The sequence below is a fragment of the Lissotriton vulgaris genome, chromosome 1_2 (assembly GCF_964263255.1).
Source record: "Lissotriton vulgaris chromosome 1_2, aLisVul1.2, whole genome shotgun sequence".
NCBI lineage: Eukaryota > Metazoa > Chordata > Amphibia > Caudata > Salamandridae > Lissotriton > Lissotriton vulgaris.
Genome location: NC_141686.1, coordinates 226976865 through 227000581, shown reverse-complemented (window position 1 = coordinate 227000581; position 23717 = coordinate 226976865).

Genomic DNA, 23717 nt, shown 5'->3' with positions numbered 1-23717 from the left:
TCTCTATAGTCAAGTCTTTTACCCACCCCAAAGCCCTCATGCCTGAAATTCCACCGTCTGAAACCCTATGCAACCAAATAGCAGACTTCTTTGTGGTTAAAATTGTTAACATCCAGAAAGACTTTCCCTCTCCTCTGACCAACACTCAGGAGGTAACGGATAACTATCCCCCGCTTTGCAACTTTAAACCTGCTTCCCTCCAACAAACAGGCAAGGCAATTTGGCATGTAAATCAGGAGCTCCCACTGATTCTTGCCCTCCTGGCATTCTCCACCTCCTAATCGAGACAGTCAACCCTTGTATTAACTCAATTATCAACGAATCCCTCGAGCACGGGATAGTGCCTAACGATTGGAAGAAGGCTATCGTGAAGCCCCTGATGAAGAAGCAGAACAAATCTCCTTCTGATCTCATGAACATGCGCTCCATCTCATTACTGCCTGTCCTTAGTAAGATCACGGAACAGTTAGTACATGAACAGCTAAAAATATTTGTAGAGACTCATAGCATCCTGCATCCTCAACAGTCAGGTTTCCGCCCCGGTCATTCCACCGAAACAGCCTTGATAGAACTATCTGATTCCATCAAGTTCTTGCAGGATGAAGGAAGGCAAGCCGTCCTCATCGTGATCGATTTAACAGCAGCTTTCAACACTATCTCTCATACTATTCTGATTAATAGAATGCGAGAGATTGGCGTGACAGATACAGTCTTATCATGGATCAAATCTTTCCTGTCCAACAGGTCCCAGACTGTGTCTCTGGGCCCCTATCTATCCAGCGAAAAACTTATCACATCAGGAGTTCCCCAAGGGTCAATATTGAGCCCCCTCTTCTTTAACATCTACATGGCCCCCCTCCTCGCTGTGATAGAATCCCATGGGATCCTCGTCACGTCATATGCTGACGACACACAACTTGTCGTCACCATTGATAAAAAGTGCCCAGACGCAGATTTGCGTTTCCGGGCCTGTCTCTCCGATGTATTCCAATGGTTGAATAAAAACCACCTGAGGTGTAACAGCGCAAAGACTGAAATCATACCACTAGGTAAAAATCTATCTTTCTGCCCGAAGGACTGGTGGCCCATAGGATCAGAAGCCCCACCCAGTGCAGTATCTTCTGCACGGAACCTGGGCGTGCAATTCGATTCTTCCCTCTCCTTTGACGATCACGTCAGGATCACTGCCGGTCGTTGCTTCGGACTGATCAAATCCTTAAAGAAATTCTTTGACTTCCTCCCCATTGCAGCCAGAAAATCAGTCGCGGTAGCCTTAACACTCTCCCGACTTGATTACTGCAATATATTAATGGCTGGAGTGAAAAAATCCACCCTGAGGAAGCTTCAGAGCATACAACACGCAGCTGCCAGATTGGTCCTGAAACTTCCCAGAAGGTCATCGGCCTCAGCTGCATTAAATTCCCTCCACTGGTTACCTCTCCACAAAAGAATTCTTTTTAAACTCTTACCTACTGTCTTCAAATCCCTGAAAGGCACAGGGCCTCATTACCTTGCAAAAAGCTTCACCTGTTACAATCCCACACGATGTTTGAGATCCTCTGGGACAAATCTAATAAGGATCCCCAGGTTTAAGTATAAAACTAGGGGTGGGAAAACATTTACCCTTCTGGCAGCAAGGGCATGGAATAACGTACCTGTCAATTTTAGACTAATTGAAAAAGAGAGTACTTTCAGAAAACTCCTCAAGACATGGGTGTATCAACAATCTGACTCCTTTGTACTGGCAGCCATTTAGTTCCAGACCCTCATTATGTATCCTCCATCACATATCCATTTCATGCATGCTCAGCGCCAAGATGCTCCTTCCGGAGTGAAAGTTCGCGCTTTATAAAAACTCATAAATAGAAATAGAAAAAGAAATAGAAATAAAATGCTAGATCTGCGGCACATTCGTACCTTGGCCTACCACCCACAGACTGATGGTCTGGTCGAGAGATACAATCGTACGCTTAAAACCACACTCAAGAAGATGCTAACCGCAGAAAATAAAGACTGGGACAAGTTGTTGCCCTTAGCACTTTATGTTCTGCTGGCACAAGTACAAAGCAGCCTAGGGTTCTCTCCTTTTGAACTTCTCTATGGGCGACAGCCCAGATCGCTTTTGGAAATCACCAAAGAAGCGTGGGAAAGGGAAGAGGCGACGGATCAAAGATCCCTGTTGGAGTATACCAAACAATTAAAATCCAGGTTAGGCAAACTAAGAGATCTAGCCTACTCCAACTTGGAGAGAACTCAGGACAAACAGAAACAATACTATGACAGGGGTAAGAAATGGAGGATACTGAACAAGGGAGACTGGGCCTTGGTACTTCTACCCTCTTCCACACAAAAGTTTAGAAGCGAATGGAAGGGGCCTTATAAGATCACGGAGACCATAGGCAAGACAACCTACCGAGTACAGGTCACTATCAACCGGCAGCAGACCTTCCACATCAATCTATTGAAGAAATGGATAGGTCCCCCACCTAAGACAACCCACCTAGTGTTGCCTTCACAGCAACTTCCCATTAACCCCGAGTTGACAGTGACCGAGCAAAAGGACCTCGTACAAAGGCTGCAACGATTCTCCCCTGTGTTCTCTGATACTCCAGGTTGCTCCCACCTAGCAGAACATTTCATAGAGACAGAAAAGGGAAAAGTGGTCAAGCAGAGAGCCTATCGTATTCCAGCAGCCAGGAGAGCCGATGCAAAGAGGGAAGTCAGGGACATGCTTCAGCTCGGAGTCATACGACCATCATGAAGTAACTGGGCATCACCCATAGTGATGGTCCCAAAGCCGGATGGGTCCACCCGGTTTTGTATGGACTTCCGAGCTTTAAACGCAATATCTTCCTTTGATGCCTTCCCTATACCCAGAGTGGATGAGCTGATAGAGAGGATAGGAGAAGCCAGATATATCACGACCCTAGACCTGACCAAAGGATACTGCTAGGTGCCACTGCGAGAAAGCGACAGGCATAAAACAGCCTTTGTCACTGACGATGGCTTATTAGAGTTCAATGTGTTGCCAATTGGGCTCCACGGAGCCCCGGCAACGTTCCAACGATTGATGAACAAAGTATTAGCACCCCACACCGAGTACAGTTCGGTGTACCTCGATGACATAGTCATCTTCAGTCTGACATGGGAGGAACACCTAGAGCACATGGACAGAATACTCACAGCCTTACAAAAGGCAGGTCTCCATGTTAACTCCAAAAAGTCAAGGGCCGCATTTCCCAAGGTAAGATACCTGGGGTTTATGTTGGGGGAAGGGGTGATTGCACCCCAGGAGGAGAAAATACTTGCCATACCCAACTTCCCCTTTCCCTCTATTAAGAAAGAACTACGTGCCTTCTTAGGTCTTATCTGCTATTATAGGCGGTTCATTAAGAACATTCGGAAACATAGCCGCTCCCTTGACGGACCTCCTCAAAAAAAACGCTAAACTCAACCGAGGAAAGCCCCCACCTGAAGAAGCCAGAAGGGCTTTTGAGACACTAAAGAGAGCCATCACATCCAGTCCGGTGTTGATTCCCCCAAAGTATGAGAAACCATTCACACTAGCAACAGACGCCTCAAATACTGGGGTGGGGGCTGTACTGTCTCAAGATGGGGAGGACGGGTTGGAACACCCCATCCTCTACATAAGTCGGAAACTCCACCCTAGGGAGCTCAAATACCCAACAGTAGAAAAAGAGTGCCTAGCGATTCGCTGGGGGGTGGACAAATTAAGGTACTACCTGGAGGGGAGATCCTTCACACTACACTCGGATCATGCGCCCCTGCAATGGATGCAGAAGAATTTGTCCCAGAACTCCAGAGTCCTTAGATGGTTTCTTTTTCTCCAACCCTTTTCCTTTAGGATAGTGCACAAAAAGGGGATAGACAATGGCAATGCAGACTATTTGTCGAGGGTGCCCGTTCTCCCCGATCGGGAGAATCCAGGGGGGGAGGAGTGTAACGGGGAGGGAGGCCTTGAGAACTGGTGGGCCCCTGTCCCTAACTCCCCTCCTTCCCTGCAGACTGACTCTCCGAGGGCAGAATGGGAAAGCCTATTGGAACGGGACGGTGAAAATGACCCTGGTGCCTTTAACTGGGCGTATGACGATCGGGACGAGACTCCACCCCCTACTGACGTCGGAGGCTCCAGACTGGTCAAAGGGCAGGAAGTCCTGTATGGGAGGTGTGTCATCACCCCGGAGGTCGGAGAAGGAAGCGGAGAAGTTGAACCGGAGACGAAAAAAGGAGAAAATGGAGAGGATGAGAGAAAATAGAGCGGAGGAGAGCCAGGAGGCCAACGACCCCGTGTTCTGCCGTGCCACACTCCCAAGGGAGGAGTGTGGCTTTCTCAGGTACGGCGGCGTTGGGCAACTGGGTGGGGAAAAAGAGCACCCCTTTGTAAATAGTGTAGATACCCCAGTGTGTGCCTTTCCCATGTCTGTTCCTATACCCTTTGTCCCTCCTTACCCCTCCCGAGTTCCTCACACTCTTCCTCCCTGAGCACGAGCACGTTCATCCTGTACAAAGCACGGGTGCTCCCTCACAACCACTCGGTCCCAATTCGGGTAAGCCGGGATCAGCCCACAAACTAACGGCTAACCTCTGTTGGTCTCTTTTTCCCTTGCGGTACGGAGACGGCGTACAGGAGTAGAAGTAGAAGACATCCGACAGGAGATACCTCACCCAGAAGACTCCGCCACCACGGACAATCTGGAGTTTGCACGAGAGAGACTCACCTTTCGAACCCGGCGCACCCTGAAAATAAAACCCAGTTTAAAGAGATACTCTGGTCTCCAGCCTCTTACTGCTTCCGAGCCCATTTCCACCTCCCCTCCCACACCCACACAGGTCAAGGCACACAGAAAGGTCAGACAACAGAACAGCAACTTTCTAAAAGTGCTGTTCTCAAACACAGGATTTAAATACAACCTTTCCTAAAAGATGTGTTATGAAATTCTGAGTTCAGGGATACCACACTTTTATGTCCTATCTTGCTCCTATGGGAAGATATGCTAGTAGCCACTGTAGCCAGCATTCCCCATGATAGCCTATGGGGCAAGATAGCCTTACAATAGTGAAAAACTAAAATGGCTGTAATTCACTACCAGAGCATGTCACCTGCACTAGTACATGCCCTAATATGCCCTACCTTGCACATACACTTCACCCTGCCCAATGGGGCACCCTGGGCCTTCCATAGGGGTGTCCAATGTGTACAGAAAGGGAAGGGTTAGGCCTGGTCAGTGGATCATATATTTACATATTGCCACATATAATGGGTTTTGGGATGATAATTTCATAGTAATACACTTACATACAGCTCTCCAATATGGGGCATGTAATGGAGATTTATACATGTGATCTTAGATTCAACCATGCACGATAACACTGATATTCAATCATCAGTGATACTTTGAGTACTGCATGTTAGGAACGTAGATGGAGAACACAATAGCAAAAACTGAGATAAGAGCATACAGGATATTGAAGTGTTGTGACAGTTAGTGAGGTGTAACTTACCAGACTCCATTCCCCCAGCTATTCCTATCAAACCCTCAGAATGCATGATAGCCAAGACCTTCTCCTCCAAGGAAAAGAGTTGTAATGGCGCACTGGGAGAACCACCGCCAGTCCTTTAGATCTCCAGACGTTCATTAGAGACCAGGGAAGGCACCTTTGTCCTAAGACCGCGCCACCTCTTCCTAATTTCCTGCTTTACAGACAGGGTGATACCATCAGCGTTCACCTTGTCGACTATACTAGACCACAATGCATTTTCCGACAGAGTAGTATGTTGGAGGTAGGCTCCAAACAATTGCGAGGCTTTTGATTTCATCCACCATGCCAGACAAATCAGCCTCTGAAAAATGTAGATTTATTTTGACATAAGATAACTAGAACTTGAAGTGGGTGACAAGGACTAACAAAAGCACCAGAGCATATTATTAAAAATGCAAAACAATATTATGGAGAATCTTAAATGGGATAAGGAATCCTTAAATGAACGAAATTGCTGCTCTGTCTTACTGTGATGCAATGGTGAGGTAAAGGATCATGGTCTGGGATGGGTTGGGTTTTATAGTGTGATTTGAGGGTGATTTCACTTGACCAATGGATATCAGCTGTGTTGTTTTTCTATCCATCCAATGGTCACTATTCTGGCGCTTTGCTGAGAGCGTACCACAGCCGCCTACCTCTGTCGGGTAATCATCGCTGGGGGACAGTGAGTGCAACTGTGTTTTTGTTATCAACTTGGTGGGAAACTGAGGCCCTGATGGCATTTGAGTGAGCAATCAACAACATTGCAGTCTGCCACAGGCCAGGTGGGAATCACTCCGTTGACATTGGTTGGCTGTTCAGGCTGAATGTATTGCAATAAAGAGGGTGGAGGACCTCCTGCTCAGCAGTCTTCTTGGGACCTCTGACGCAACAATTGAACGATGAGTCCGCCAAACTCGAAATCAGACCTTTTTGTATGGACCCTTGTCAGTTGGCAGGTGGACCTTTCTCCACAACCTTCCCAGCATTTCAATGTTTGTGTTCTTTCCTAAGTTCCTTATTGAACCAGAGAGCTGTGGAGAATTTTAGAAGTCCGGACACAGCCTTCTTAGGCGCTGTGGAGTCTGCCATATGTCTTAACTAGGTATAACTGCCTGTACATTCACCTCATAGCTGCATTCATCGAGAGAATCCTTTTATTAAGTATGGAAAAGATCTCGTTCATAGAGGTCTTTGCCCAACTACGATGAGGGAAAGATGGTATAAATCTCTTACCCTTGAAGCCCTGGCCCAATTTCCCAAAAAAATGCACTGTTGCATGGTCAGCCCACATATTACACTTGATATTTGCTATTTAAGCCTCACAATTTAAAAAATATGGTCGAGAATGTGACTAGCTAAATGAGTGGAACAATTGACAAACTACTTAAGGTTCCAGGCAGACATAGTGTCAAGGAGGAGGCGCATTTTGTGGGCCAGTAGCCTTGTCAACATGAAGATTCAGATCTCCCAGAATGAATATTTTCTGAGATATTTGGCTAGACAGCCATCCAGTGAAGATAACAATTCACTGACATATATGGGCGGGCAGTAAATTAAAGCACTCACCAATGTTTTACTCACTGAAGTGGAGAAGCAGAAGCCTAAGCACTCAGCCCCCCTGAGTTCAATAATTTCAAAGGAAATACACTTGAGTGAATATCATGCCCATACCCCTACCTGCCAGTAATATCACAGCAAAAAATTTAATACATTTCAGGAATTGATAATACAATACATGGTGCAGAGCTCTCATTTATTAATGTTTCAGTAAGGAAAAAAAATTCTAAGTAATTGTCACTGAGAGCCTGATAATGAGTTTGGCAGTGCAGAGCTGGGTCCCCCCCACCACCACAAAGCAAAATCTGTGGTCGGGCTGTCTGTGTTTCCACAGCGATGCACTGAAAATGGACACCCCAATGGGAATGCAAAAAAAAGTTTCTGCATGGCATGCAAGCACAACTACTCACCCGTTAGGGTCTCAAGGCGCTGAGATATGCTGCTGCCAATGTCCATGACTTTTAAGTTCTTTTCACTGAAGCTGTTTTCCTGCTAATAAATCTGCAACCTGTGGGAGTGTACTTCGCCGAGGGGCAACTCTTTCTTTGGACCGGCCGTAAAGGCACACTACCACAAGAAGAAAGGTGGGTCAGTGGTATGTTTATTGGGACAAAAATATACGGAACCAGGTTGGCTCTAACTTTCAAAACAGACTTTGGTGTGAAGGGCATTGGCAGCAGGATATATAAATGGGCATGTTTTTTGAACAGCAACCCACACGGGTAACATTTGGGCTTCCATTTCCATATTGCATTGTGTCAGCCATGTGCCTCACTTGAGATGAATATGTAATGAGGGGATAAAATGGGGGCAGGGTTGCTATTTTGCACGTGCTGCCTCTGATAAAGAACATTAAGTTTGAAATGCGTCAGGCACGGTTCTGCCTTTTAAGTTCTTTTCACCAAAGCTGTGTCGTAATTTGACGGTGATCGGGTTAGCGTTAAGCTTTGCTACACGTGTTTTCCTCTTATCTTGACTATAGTTGTCGGACACCATTTTGTATGTATCGGCGGCCATTTTAGAGAATGCGTTGCCTCGTGGTCAGCATGCCCTTTGTCCTTCCTCTGTACCACTGGCCACTCGAGTTTGCCCAGCAACAGGCTATTTTTAGTAATGGTCAAGCTCACACATGCGCAGTTTTGATTGACCAGTCATCACTTAGGAATGTTCCGCCAAACTGACCAGTGGTGTTATAGCTCTTCCCACGAGTTGGCTGTGTTCCAAAAATGACCATATATGTACCTAAAACTCTGTAACTGTGTATCACCTACTTTTTTATTACTGTAAAACTGTATAAAAGAAGTACTTGCACCGATGTTCGGTGTGATACTTCTTGCATTACTGAAGGGTGCTGTAGGAATGTACCACCACCCCATGGGGTCTTAATAAACTTGTCTTTTGCATTTTCTAGTTTCCGTGCCAACAGTTCTTATGGTGTAGAGGGTATTCTGCGGAGTATGTAGGCCTGGAGAACCCAATACCACAGCTGTTTTCCTGCTAATAAATCTGCGAGAGCGTACTTCGCCTAAGGGCAACTCTTTCCACCTATGGGAGTGCCCTAGGAGTTTCAAAAGAGGGAAAAGGCGTTACCTGGTGGCCATCAACATCTGAGGAAGGCCAAATCGCCGTAATGCATCATGCTGTACACTGCTGTGAATAAAGGGCTCCCGAAAATTGCCCCGCTGCATCACAGGATCACTTCTTTTAAGTGGTCGTCTTTTGATATTTTCCGCGTCTACCAGGAACGCGGTACTGGGATCCGTCTCACAAGAAGACAGGGACATTGCTGGCACAGAAATTGTCATTGAATCGAGGTATCGATAGTTCCCTGTGATCGCCCCAGCTGCAAGCAAGTTCATAGGCCGCTGTCATTGACAGACTGTGACTGCACGGGAAGGCGGGTTGAATCCCTCCCGCTTCACGGCACGACTTGTTCTACAGCTGAAGGTGGAGGCGTTGGGGACCGGAGGGAGCCTTCTGCACTTATGAGATGGGCTCGCCTGCAACAACACGGCCCCTCGTTTCCAAGGCAAACTCAGCGCTTATGCGAGCATGTTCCGGCTGCAACTTAGACTATTTCTGGTGCATGCTGGGAGAGGTAGTCTGACATTTTTCTACCTCTGCCAAAACTACCGATTGGATCAGCTGACCTCCCACTGATGGGAGTGCCCTAGGAGTTTCAAAAGAGGGAGAAGGCGTTACCTGGCGGTCATCTGCATCTGAGGAAGGCCAAATCGACGAAATGCATCATGCTGTACACTGCTGTGAATAAAGGGCTCCCAAAAATTACCCCGCTGCATCCCAGGATTACTTCTTTTAAATGGTCGTCTTTTGATATTTTCCGCGTCTGCCAGGAACGCGGTACTGGGATCCGTCTCACAAAAATCCAGGGACGTTGCTGGCACAGAAATTATTGAATCGAGGTATCGATAGTTCCCTGTGATCGCCCCAGCTGCGATCAAGAATATTTGCCGCTGTCATTGACAGACTGTGACTGCACGGGGAGGTCGGTTGAATCCCTCCCGCTTCACGGCACAACTTGTTCTACAGCTGAAGGTGGAGGCGTTGGGGACCGAAGGGAGCCTTGGGCACTTATGAAATGGGCTCGCCTGCCACAACACAGCCCCCTCTTTGCAAGTCAAAATCAGCGCTCATGCGAGCATGATCCAGCTGCAACTTAGACTATTTCTGGTGCATGCTGGGAGAGGTAGTCGGACATTTTTCTAATTCTGCCCAAACTACCGATTGGATCAGCTGACCTCCCACCTATGGGAGTGCCCTAGGAGTTTCAAAAGAGGGAGAAGGCGTTACCTGGCAGTCATCAGCATCTAAGGAAGGCCAAATCGCCGAAAGGCAGCATGCTGTACACTGCTGTGAATAAAGGGCTCCTGAAAATTACCCCGCTGCATCCCTGGATTACTTCTTTTAAGTGGTCGTCTTTTGATATATATATATATATATATATATATACATATATACATATCTATATATATATGGTGTCATCCAAAGGTTTCCGGTTTAGAAGCGCACACAACAGCAGCACATTTAAAAGCACGCCACCTTACTGTGTTCTTGAGTAATTTCCTTCGCCTAACACGTTTCAGTGCACTTGCACCTTGGTCACAGGCAGATGAAATTTCAACGCGTTATACATGGAACAGACACGTGACTCGCGATGCATCTTCTATAGTATTGCCCTCTAGTGGGCATCACTTCGATGACATTTGTGTTGCATGCTGAAATTGGTAGTGTCTCTTTCATGCAATTGTTACCTTGAAATAATTGTTCATTTTAGTTTTAGCCATGCAGTGGACCCTCAATGTACAGTTCGCTGGCCATTACTGGCTATCGAGCTTTTAGGGCCTACCTACGGGGTGACTTATAAGTATTACAAAGAAGGCTTAGGCCTGGCAAAATGTTTATTTTGCCAGATCAAAATTGCAGTTTGAAGCTATACTTCAAATTGCATTAGCAGACTTTAGACATATTGTAAAAGGCTACTTTAGCTAGGGTGGCAAAATGGGGGCTGCTGCCCCATTGTAGCAATTAATTCACAGGCCCTGGGTATATGTTTTACCATATGCCAGGGATTTACATGGACATAAAATGTACCAATCCAATCAGCTTTATGCCCATAGTTTTACGCTCTTGTGTACAAGTGCTTGTGCTTTTGGGAGGGAGCACCCACACTTTACCATTGATTGGAAGGAAAAAAGTCCCAAGGCCAACAAAAATGGGTGCAACAACAGAAGGCAAAAATCTAGGAGCCAGGTCCAACAAGAAGAAATATGGAAAAGAGAATGGAAGACATACTCATGAGTTGTGGATATTCTGGAAAGGAGAATTAAGGTACTTGGGGAGATCAACATAGAAAGAGGAACTGCCATTGCGAAGAGACAAGATTTGAGTTGTCCCAAACGTTTTTCTGCAAAAAAAGAAATGAGTGTTGGCACCCTCCAAATGCTTTCGAGATAAAATGTGTGAATCGTAAAAGGGGCAATATGACGAATGATGTTGCAGAGCATCAAACGAACGTTCTAGAATACTTTTTTGTTGTTGTTGCAGTTTACTATAACTGAAGTCGACCTAAAGGTATCAGAGAGCTTTACATGAGCACTGGCTGCATTACAGACAAAACCAATCATTTTTAGGGAGGGGGGATTAAGTGATTTGCCCAAAATCACAGGACACTGAAGCCTCTTGCCAGGCTCGAACCCAGCTCCCTAGCGTCAAAGTCGGCCACCCTAATTTCATCCTTTCATTGCTAGCAAAGCAGGAACCGGGCGAAGACAACTGTATATTGTCCTCTTCTCTGGCTGACCCCTTTCATCAGAGATAAAAAAAAAAAAAAAAATCTTGTCCGTTATCACAATTATCGTCTGCTGTGCCAAGTGAATACAATTCACTCATTTAGTGTGTGACGAACAGGGCGATGTGAGAGCCACCTTCTCCCAGCTCAAAGGGACTTGAGGGAATACCTGTTTGCGGTGGAAAAGGGGGGAGCGGGGTGTTAATGTCATGTGCATGCCAGTCGGAGTCTGTGTCCCCGAGGCTTTTCTGCACATTGCATAAATATGCTGCGGGCAGACTCAAACCATAGTCTTGTACACGTGCATAATTCCATGCCCTCTATACATATTATGGGATGGGTGTGCGTGCAATGCTGTTTAGGGAACAAATATAGTGGTGGAATAAGGAATATTGTCTGTCTTCATCAATAGTCTTACTCTGAAGTGGAGAACCAGCAACACGTCTCTTCGGTGCCTCAAGGTGACCCCTTGTAGCAGCCCCTCTTCTCGACTGCCCCAGTACTCTGTCAATGCTTCTACTTTTTTTTTCTTGTAACGCTTTTTATTTCAGCCTTTATTCATGATCCACAGAGGTGTGAGAAGAGGAACCTTTTAGATGTGGAGCGTTCCAGTAATTAGAGTGACGAGGAGGGGCGCCAACCAATGAGGGTAAGGCATCTGGCACGAGAGCACGTCTCTCAGCAGTCCATATTATGTCTCAAGCATGTAAGTGCGGCCTTTCCAATATACCCAAGTGCGGTCGGTGCCCTGGCGGGACCCTCGTGCACACGACGTGCACAGTTCTGAACCTCTGCCAGTGGGCACCTTCCCTGACATTCCATGATTGTATGCTTGATGTATAGACATCACACCGACCCATGCAGAGTGAGTACACGGTACGAGACAATGGGTCAGGTATAAAAAATCTAGACTTACTCACCGGCGACAATTTATTTTCATAGTTTCTGACCTCTATATTGTTGATATAATATTCTGGGTACAGGCCACTAAACGCAGTTTGAGTGACTATACATTGCACTTGAAATATGACTTTGCTCATCAAAACTCTTACCACCTTTTCTCTGTTTCACACGGACCGTATCTACAGGCCCGATTCACAGAATGAATTTAAGACTCAATCCTAAACGTACTACTATGTTGGTATTCACAGAATGCAGTTACTACTTTCAGTATTCACAGAAGTTAGAATTTTGTCTTAAGTCCAAAAGTAGTAAGTGCATTATGTGAATACCAAAATAGCAGTATGTTTAGGATTGAGTCTTAAATTCATTCTGTGTATCGGGCCCATAATTTCTTGTCAAAATTCTCAAGGTGCTAAGGATAAATACACGCTGATGAAAAACGTGTGTAAAACATTTTCTTGGGGTCTTTGTTCAGCTTGAGATGACTGTGATGTTTGCCACTGGTGTTTCGCGGCTGCTATACTATAGTATTGCAACTGGGGCCCTCATTCACAAGCCCATTGCACCGCCAGTGCGTCACTTTCATAGTCGCATCAGTGGCGCAGTGTGCCTGACTATATTTACAAGACAACCTAAAGCCACCCTGCGTGACTGTTCATGTAATTGTTTATATGGGCCACTTTCACGCATTACTCTGCTTAAAAGGGACATTCTATGGGTGTTGCAACATCCCTGGAACCTGACACATTCCCAGGTTTACAAAATGTTGTTGACCTTGGAATGCGTCAGAATCTTACAACCAGGAGAAATACACATTTATTTCTCCTTGTTTTGTGCTCGTTCTGTGTGTGCTGCAAATAGAAAGCATTTTGCAGAATATATAGTAGCAAAAAGGCTTTAATTATTGTTTTTGTGCAGGAAGGTGTGCCTTCCTGCAGAACAACAATCATCCCTGCAATGCAAGCAGCCTTGCACCAGGGTGCAGCTGCTTTTTGTGCTCCGACACAGGGGAGAACAACAAGAATTCACCACATCTTGTCGATACAGTGCATTAGTTAGTCATATGACTGATGCAACAAGAGCAATGTGTCAAAAAGCAGAGGCGACGCATCAGTATTAACTGATGCAAGTAACCTACTGTATGGGGATGAATGCAATAGTGTGAAAAGGTGAAAAACGCATCTTGGACTTTACTACTTTGGTCCTATATGTCTCGCATGCAAGTGGGAATAGTGAGCTAATGTGTACCACTATACCTACGTGTATGTGATATATTGTCTGAGACTACTGTGTGTAGGGATACAAGTCATTATTGTTGTTTAATGTGACATTAACTGTGTTGCCTACATTATGTGTGCACTTACCTGTTGGGAGGACATTATTTTCTTGCAGATTACATTGTTGGAAGTGATTACTGGGCTTTTGAGGCGTATGAATTTTGACGCATAGCAAGCACAGCGGCCCGCTTCCCTACAATATGTCACTTTTCCAAAAAGTCCTAAATACCACTGCATCAGTTTGATGTGGGATTATATGTGAGCATGCCTATCTTGTATGTTTTAATTATAACGTGACACAGCCAATTCCAGTGAAGGTAATATCCAATGCAGCCCGAAGAAAAGTGACGCTCTGAGAACCTAGAAGAGACTGGGACCAGCCTGCTTGTCTAGCCGTCCAAGGTGCATTACTGGTCAGTAAAACTTTGCAGCTGCTCTCGATACATTCTTCTTCACAGCGGCAAATTCTGTTCAACTGTCCTTCACGAAAGGGGCATCTGGCCTTGTGGAACTCTTATTTACTACAATCTTCTGCTTCGTACCACTCTAGATTTTCCATTCCCAAAAAAGTGACTAAGTCTGAATGAAAAATCTTCACTGTGGCTTCGTCCAGCAGCTCCCTGGCGACAATGCTCCCTCACGGACACTGCCTCTAACCTTATCCTTCTAAACTTTACAATCTCAGAACATTTTATTCAAAAGATTTTCTAAGTTCGAAGGCAAGCACTGTCTGGGCCCAATCCTCTTCCTAAATTCAACTCACGCTGTATCGAGGTCAGCACTATTTCCTGAATTTGACCCAGTCCCTTCTAACTAGATGTCCACGGGTAGTGGTTTGAACTTTCAGTCACTAGGTTTTACCTTAAAATTAAAAAAATCATGACTTTGGTTCTACTTATAAGATGTTTGTTCTTTTGATGTCAAATTATTTATTTAAAGGTGTTCTATTATTTTAAGTTGGTGTGGAATTTTTCTTGTGTTGTGTTTTCACTTTATTACTGTTTGTGAGCTGCTTACTTTACACATTGCCTCTAAGTTAATCCTGAATGCTTTTGTGCCAAACTACCAGAAGGTTAAGCACAGGTTAATTTAGTGACTTTTGTAGTTCACCCTGACAGCAATAGAAATATTGAGATTCATAGCCGTAGACGTCCAGGGTGAATGGTAGCTCAATTGAGACCCAGAGAGTCCACTGTGTAGGAGGCCCAGGACATGCAGTAAGACAGCAGTAAAATGGCATGGAGTAGTGAGGCCAAGGGGGCGATAAATGCTGGTCGAGTGTGTGGCATAAAGGACACCCCTGTTTCTTTTCCTTTTTCTAATTTTTAAACTAGAACAACAGTGTGCAGATTGCTGGTAGTAAATATGAATGAATTCTGAAATGTTTGAGAGAGGTTGAGAAGGGGCTAACAGCTGTGCCATGCGCTGGAAGCGACATGTTTACTGCCTAGTCATCACTTATATAAAGCAGATGTCAAAATATTTAGTGAATAACTAATCTCTCTCAATCCCTTAATCGTGTATCTTAGAGAGTGCCAGAAGTATTGAGCAAGGAGGAAGTACATAAATATATAAGAGACTGAGAGGGGATGATTCTTAAAACATGGTATGCATGAATGAAAATCCTTGGGGCTTTGAGAAAGTGCAGATATCACCTGCTGAGATATGCTCTTTAGGCCCCCAAAGGAGTGTAGATTGGTAAGGCAGCAGCGGCTGCTAAAAAAAGGCAAAGTTGGGGTCTCATCAGGCTGAGGGTGGCTCTTGATGAGGAGCATATCTATTGAGAACATAAAATAGACCTCACTGTACCAAATGTAAGCATTTCAGACATTTCAGAAAAAGCTCACTCCCATGTACCAAACCCTATTTTGCGATTCGGTAACCTATTACCGAATCGCAGAATGGGTTAGCGATTCAGTATTAGGAAGGGGCATTTTAAGGGTGTTGCATCCTAATAGCGACTCACAGTGGTGTGTGTGAATGTTTTGCAACCCAAAAAAGGGTCTCAAAACATTCTAATTATATCGCCTACTCAGAGTTGGTGGTAACCTATTCATAAAGAGACCACTTCCTTTTTCTGAATGTATGCAAAAACGGTTTTAAGAGCAGGCAGTGTTCCCACAGACCATTGCAACTCTTGAAAAATGAAGAGAAAACTTTACATTTTTTGTTTTTGAAAAGCATCCTGTTTTCCTTAAAGGAAAACAGGCTGAATTAAAAAAAAAAATGTTTAAAAGGAAATACAGACATGGTGGTCTGCTGACCCCAGCAGCCCACCATCCCTGTGTTTTTAGCGATTCCCTATTGGTTGCAAATGACGACCTACCTCATGAATATTAATGTTGCTCGGATATGATTTTACCTTAATAAAATGAAAAGACAAGGAGCATTTGGCAAAATAGGGACAAGTTGGTTTAAATAAATGCAGCGGCCCAGAGAGCCTTTACAAAGTGCGTCTGAAGAAAGTCTCACTTTGACTGACAATATATACATCTCGTGAGGTACAGTAAAACAATTTCTGCATTCTTGAGAAATCATCTCAGTAGTAAATTAACAATTTGGGCATATGGTATGGAAACAGATGGCTATTGATTGCAGGGAGAGCTAGAGTGTATGGTGTGGAGAGTGAATGATCATCATCACTATGTGATGTTCTGCATGTTGTGTTCTGAGTGTTACTAACTACATGCGGTACAAAACGGGGTGGTGATGGAAGGAGCATCTGAACCAATCAAATACTCACACCCAGTCAACAGATCTGGGTTTAATCCATCACTGTTCTTTAGCCCACTCTGCCACCCCAGTTCAGGATTACATGCAGCATCTAGCTTTGTGGTATTTTTTGGGAACGTGCGATTTTGCCTTGATTATTTGGGGCCAATTTCCTCAGACCTGTTTGTGGTGCAACTCTCTATCTGAGTGTTAGAAAGTGGGTTATTAGTAGTGGTCAAGGTGCATCTACCACTGGTAAAAAGGCCACTAACAAGGTCTAGGGTTCAGTGCAGGTCTCAATAAAATATTTCTTTGCTCAATCCTTGGTAGCTTGGCTATGAGCAGGCAGGCTAAATTTTGGAGACAGTTAGGAAAAGCATTTAAAAACAAAAATTTAGTGAATCATTAAGACACAGCAGACAATAAACATCCCATACCAATTTATAGAAAAATAGGAAACATGTTTATCTTTAAAGTGACACCAAAATGACAAAAATCTTATGTAGGTAACCGGTGATATGAATTTGTAAAGATTTAGCACTATAAATTACTTAGAACCCTAGTCCACAACTCAGGGAGATCTGGTCACGCTTGACCGGGACAAAGTCAAAGTCTCAGGCTGACTTCAAGGAAGCCCTGCTCCAATACCCCTCATGGTAGGCCTAAGATGAAATGTCACTTACGGACTTAGAAACTTTTCTGGAGCTGTTTTTGCTGGAGTCCCTCAATGCTCTTCACCAGTCCTGATTTGGTGAGAGTTCACAAGATTACTTTTCAGGGAGCTCCTGGTCAAACTCTGAAATCCGGACCTCCGGAGCTTTTCAGCCAGATGTACCAGCAAGGCAGTCCGGCTTGCAGTTGCATGTGACCGGCTTGGCTCTCGCAGTTAAGTTGGTCCACTTATGGAGCTTTTTTCCAAAGTTGCTCCAAACTTCTCCAAACTTCTGGAACTCCTTCCTGAAGTTCCTCTTGAGGAGCGGAAGAGTCTAAGAGGGCAGGAAGGCTGAATTTTGACTTACATACAAGAAAGTCTTATAGCGTATTTTCTGTATATTTTAGGATACATTCAACAATAGAATATTGTTGGATTTATCAATACAAATCTCTTATGGCCTTGAATGATATTTTCTTTAATTCCTTTTAATACTTATGCATTTATAAACTATTGCAAAACTATTGTAATGTTATCCTATGTGGCTGGGGATCTACAATGCAGAAAAAGAAATGTGCAATGTCTCCAACACCAGGGTAAACAAAACATATAAGGACCCTGATTATAACCCTGCTTATAGCTACATGGGACACCTAGGGGAGGCTGTAGGGGTGCTCTATATGCAAAATAGTGTGGCTACTCACTCCACAGTGCTCATATTGCTAAAGTTGATTTAGTGCTCTCCGTATAATAACATTAACCCCTACCCTTGGCACACTGTGGGGGGGGGGGGAGACCCTAAAGGTACTTGAAATGCCAAAATATTGTAGTTTATCACTTTTTATGTCCCTCTACTACCAGAGTCAAGTTTGGGCACTTTTTGCATTTAAAAGCAGTGCTGGAACACAGGGTTGCTTTTAAAATGATGTTAGGCTCTCAGCACAGCAGTGCACACCTGCAAGTTCAGAAAAGGCTGCTGGTTTCTAAAGTGCCATGTCCTATTATGTACTAAGGACTTAAAGGTCATTTTAATCCCCCTGGTCCTTTATGTCCTGGGGACTTATAGGATAGGTCATGCCAATAATCCTCATCTATGTTTGTGTTCTCACTGTGGAAACATCCATTACAATGCAGTCATTACAGCACACTGCTTTTACAACGCAACTGTAACAATGCAACTGCCTTTACATCGCATGCCATTACAACGCATAGCATTGCAATGCATGCCATTACAATTCATGCCATTACAACGCATGCTAAGGTAAGTATTAGAGGTTTTTTAGTTTTAAGGTAAGTAAAGATGTTGAGGTAGATGGGAATAGTAATTTTTACCCATACACTATCCAACACTTTAGCTACTGTTGCATTCACTGGAGTGGTAATAGCAATTTTTACCCCTACACCATCCAACACTTACCCTACTGTTGTACTCACTGAAGTGGAATAGTAATGTTTACCCCTACACTATCCAACACTTACCCTACTATTGTCCTAAACATATTATGCATTGTAATGGTATGAGTTGTAATGAAATGCCTTGTAATGGTAGTTTTTTAAAATGCGTTGTAATTGCATGTGTTGGAAAATCATGCAATATAATGGTAGTTGCGATGTAAAAACCGTGTTGTAAAAGCATGCATTGTAATTGTTTGCATTGTAACTTCATATATTCCTGGCTAGATAGAGCCCAGAGACCATCAGTCAGTTGCCATCAGGACCAGTCAGCAAAAATGGGGCTTGCACAGGGCACACAGAAGGACTTTGCAACACAGCGGGATAAATCAGGGTTTTTCACTGGTGTGCATTTTTCTCACGGCTAAGTGAGACCCCACGTGTGACCTGTCACTCGATAGGCAAGAGTTGGGGGTCATAGGACCGGTCTGATCACGTCTCTCTGACATGGGGTTGATGGGAAGGTCACCTTGGGTAAATCCGACAGCAATGATATGAGTTTATTAGAACTTCAGAAAATAATATGACAGTCACTGATATAATTTTTACCGCCATTCTCAACATTTTGCATACAGTTTCACAACATTGTCGTTACTGATATTAACATATTTATGTCTGCCTAGATCATGGCTTACATTGACATTTGTTCTACTGGTAACAGCATTGGTATGCAAGGCTGGATTATGGCATATATTTCATTGTTACTGTGGTTTCAACACTGTTGTGTGGGCATAGATCATGGAATACATTGATATTGCATTGATGGGTATTGACAGTTTTATGTTGGCACAGGTTATGGCATACATTGACATTGCATTTATTGGTATTGCATCTGTCGGACCTACATATATCATGGTTTTCATTGACATTCTATTTACCCATTCCAATATTCCCCCCTCTAGTTGAGTTTTCAACTACTCTATCCTCCTCATATGTCATGACCGTTATATTATTATATAATGTGTCTGTGTCTGTAGTGTCTTTTACTCTTTCGCTAGCTATGTGCATACTACCTAATTTGAGGACTTTGTTTTGATGTCTGGTCGATGTTCAATTTTTGTCCATGAGTGGTAGCACATCATAGTAAATTACCACTGTGGTGGCCATCTTGGGGTCAGGCAAGGGATTCTACCCACGGTGTTCCATTCAGCCGGTCCCCATTTTAATCTTTCACCTATGTATTCTCAGGGGTCCCCAGGGTATTCGTGCTGCTTCTTCGGGTGTCTCGTGGTCTGTCTCAGTAAGAGACTCCTCCTTGATGACTATTCAGCCGTCATTTAGGGTCAGGTTTGCAGGAAGAGAACGCCAGATGCGAAGCAGAAGCAGGCTCTCATGGGGTGAAGGCTACGTGATCCCCATGCTCAAAGGGGGGTGTTTGCTGTGCAATGGAGCAGCTTGAGGACAGCGCCAGTGTCCATTTGCCTCCCGATGAGTAGAGTATTGCCATGTTATATCTGCAAAGGGGGAGAGACTGGCGCCATTTTAAGATCAGGTGGGGTGCCACTGGTTTCCCTCTTACTCGCTCATAAAACCTATTGGGGGGCCCCCTTCACCCCTGCACCATTTCTCCTAGGGATCACGAACCGGGGGGGGGGCCCTGCCTCGACGGCCACCCCCTGTTACCATTCTTATTGCGCTGCACAACTAAGACATTGTTACTGCCGGAATCAACAATGTTTTGCGGGCATGAATTATGGCTGAGGTATCGCGTTTTATGTTTGAACCTATAAAAACTGATGAAATTGAAAAACCCCAACAAAAAGAAAATAGCCAAACACTGAAAAAACACCTTCACAGCCACAAACTAAATGTCACTCAAAGAAAGGAAAAGGTTAATCGAAAGAGTCATTTTTATTTCTTCCTGAAGGCGCCAATACAATGTACCTTTGTTATACAAGACAGCAGCACGAAAGCCTGGGCTAACATTATTTTGCTTCAGTTTTGTTGTTTAGGGATGTCACTAAAATATTGTTTCTTCTTCCTTTTGCTTTCTTCAGTTTTATGGTCTGTGGTTTAAAGAAGCAGGGTTTAACAGCATGGTTTAGGTTGTATCTAAGTATTTTATAAACTGTAGAGAATCAGGAAATTTCAAATCATATTTGATATTTTGGCTACATTTTATTCTTTCACTGATAAGTAAAATGGTTGGTTTTAAAAAGAACTTTCTTAAAATGTATCATCACATTTACCCACAGACAGAGAATGTGTGAAACATTTTCATACATAACCCCCCTTTTCTAGTGAGTCAGTATTGATCGTAGGTGTATTGCCAAACACCCCAGGCTTTAAACATTCAATGCAACGTGCAGTGACTGGTAGATGTGTAAAGAGTGCTGTCACCCAGCATCTGAGATAGTGGTGAAAACATGACACCAGAAATTTGGAAAACACATGGAATGCTGCTGCAAAAAGTTCTTACCAAGTTCAACAAAGATTGGAGTGATATTGTTTGTATTTTCAGTAATTTAGCTATGTACATGAAAAAGTTGAATGATGACCTGTCAAAATCAATACATAAGCTGAAGTGCTTCTCTGTAAGAGATCCTTGCCACTTGCTAGATGGTATGCTGAAAGCATATTTTCTATCTTCAGAGTTAATGAAGAATGCTAATGACTTTTTAGTCCATTCTGGTGCTCTGTTTAGTTATGTGCAGGAAATAAAACGCAAATCTTTCTCAATTTGTGCTTTGTGTGACATCATAGAAAGAGACATCCCAACTGTGTTATTTAGCCAGTAGTTCTCAGTCCTAGAGGCAGTGAATGCTATGTTATCCATGTGGTGACTGTTTACAGAATCTTTGCTTAGTGATGATACCAAAGGCAAGGAATTTCTGGTTGCATATTGATAGTGAAGTGGAAAAAAGTACACTCTCCTGCATTCTTAGATTTCAACAGTAAAACATGATTGCTGTAGTGGACATAACAAAAAAAAGAGTCTGAAAACGCCCTTGTCTACCAAGTGTTCAGTGTAATTAGTGTAGGTGTGAAACATCTCCTTGAGAGTAGGCTGGGGAATACTTTTATTGACTTTGGCACTGCAAAATGTTCCATGTTAGTAATATTAACACTTATTAAGCAAAGAAAGGTTGAGGAGCACTTCAGGAAATTTTATTTTACAGTGCATGAGAAATGGCTTAGAATGATACATAGAAATATCCCTTCACCAAACATGGCGTTTGAAGTAAATGAAACCTAACATTCCATAAAGGGGAAGTTTCTCTGTTCTTTGAAAAGTACTGCTTCATTTTGGACCGCTTCTATAACTGAGGGCATATGCACCCAGCTCAAAGCATATGTTCCAAAGAATCACGATCTTCAGGTGCACCAGTATTGGCATGGAAATCTATCAGTGGCAAGAGTATGTAAAGTGTGTCCTGGCTGGTTGGGCGTTGCCTGTCTTAAGTGCCAATATTGAGAGGGCCTTTTCACAGATAAATGTTTAGATCAGAAGGAAAGAGCGAGTGTGCATAACCAAAGACTCACTAAAGAAGTATTTTATGGTGTGCTACAAGTCTTTTGATTTGTAAAAATGTATTTGGACCTCACATACCCTGTGCATGTCTGTACACATGCACTATCAGCTCAGAAAGCAAGCAATAATAAAACACAGAATTCCATAAACACTGGAAAAACACTGTTTCTGTTTTTTTTAGTGGCGTGAACATTTTTTAATCACTGATAACCACTGTTTTATAAGGTATTGAAAACACTGAACACACCCCACCAGAATTTAACAAAAATCGAAACTGAAAACAGGAAAGCCTAAATATGGCATATATTATTATTGCATTTATGGGTATTGAGATTGTTATATGGGCACAGGTTATGGCATACGTTGATATTGCATTTGTCAGGCCTGCACATATCATGGTATTCATTGATATCATATTCACCCATTGCAACATTAATAAGGTAGGTCATTGCGACCCACTGGGAATCACAAACACTGTAAAACACTGTTGTAAATAGCTGTTTGCAATTTCCTAATGTATCTCGAAGGAGATACATTAGGAGCTACAAGGTGTGCAAGCTGCACAAATATCATTGGCGGCATTAGAGTTGATGGTGCTCACAGATCAAAACAAGATGATAACCCTCCCTTCTCAGAGAACAGTAATGTCAGGAGGGGAAACAGTAAGAGAGGACTTGTGCATTAAATGCATTGATGTTAATGTGGAGAGGACTAGTCGGGACCGACCTCCAGAGGTCGGTTGGTCTCGAATCTGCAAAGGTGTTGGTCAGAGGTAACTCCGACAGACATCTTAATGAGGCCCTAAGTTTCCGCAAACAATATTGGTAAACTTTGCAAAAGATACTGAGCAAGACAATACAGGAAAAGTCATTTGATGTTAATTTAAAGTTATCCATTAGAGACATGACAATTGTTTTATCCCGCAGGCACATGGACTTTAAATCGTCATTAACCACTCTCCGGTCAGTAGAAGCACTAGTCACTATAGTGCAGCCTGCAAAATTAAATATTTTATAAATATGTAACTTTCATTCATTTGGGTCATTGTAAGAGGCAGAAGAAAGAAATAGGATAGCTTCAGATGTGTCAAATAGATAGGTTTCTAAGATGGTGGGACTTTAGGAAATAAAGTAGGGGAGCAAGTAACGGTATGACAACAGGTTGGTGCTAGTTGGTAGGAATGGGGAGAGGGGTAGCTTGGGGTTGCAGCGGGACCCTGTTTGGTACAGCAGGGACAGGAAGGGTGGGGAGGGATGTGAGAGCGCGGTCTTAAAAGCCTTAGTTGAAAGTGGTCTGGGTAGAGTGAAGAGAACAGAACAGATCAGCTCATCAGTTTTCTTAAAATTAATACACCAGCGACATTACATGCACTGTATTTACTTATACAACTCATGCACTTACGGTACTGTAAACACGTTTAGGTACTGTTGGACTTGGCCCTTTTAGCAGGTTCACTCCTAAACTTTTTGCTTTTAAATGTGACCTAATGTTAGTTGTTTTTGGCTTCTGCGCACTTTAACACTGTGTCCCAGTGTAAAGTGCGTGCGCAATCTGAGTGCATGTGGTGAAATAGGCCTGCCCTCCCATAGGAATGTATGGAGGATATGTGTGTCCATGGTCGTTCCTGATGTGAGAAGAGTGCAGGGGCGAGTTTGGTATGTGCGAACTGGTGAGATTAAATAGTGAGCGACGGTGTGCGCAGTTTTATTGTGTCTAGTGTAGAAGTGCCACTTTTAGAAGTTGGCATGTCTTTGCAGTGAATGTGAATTGACTGTCTGGCTTGTGATTGGCTGGAGCTGGCTGGTGTGCCTGGCTCCAGGATTCAGGATGGGTCTGCCC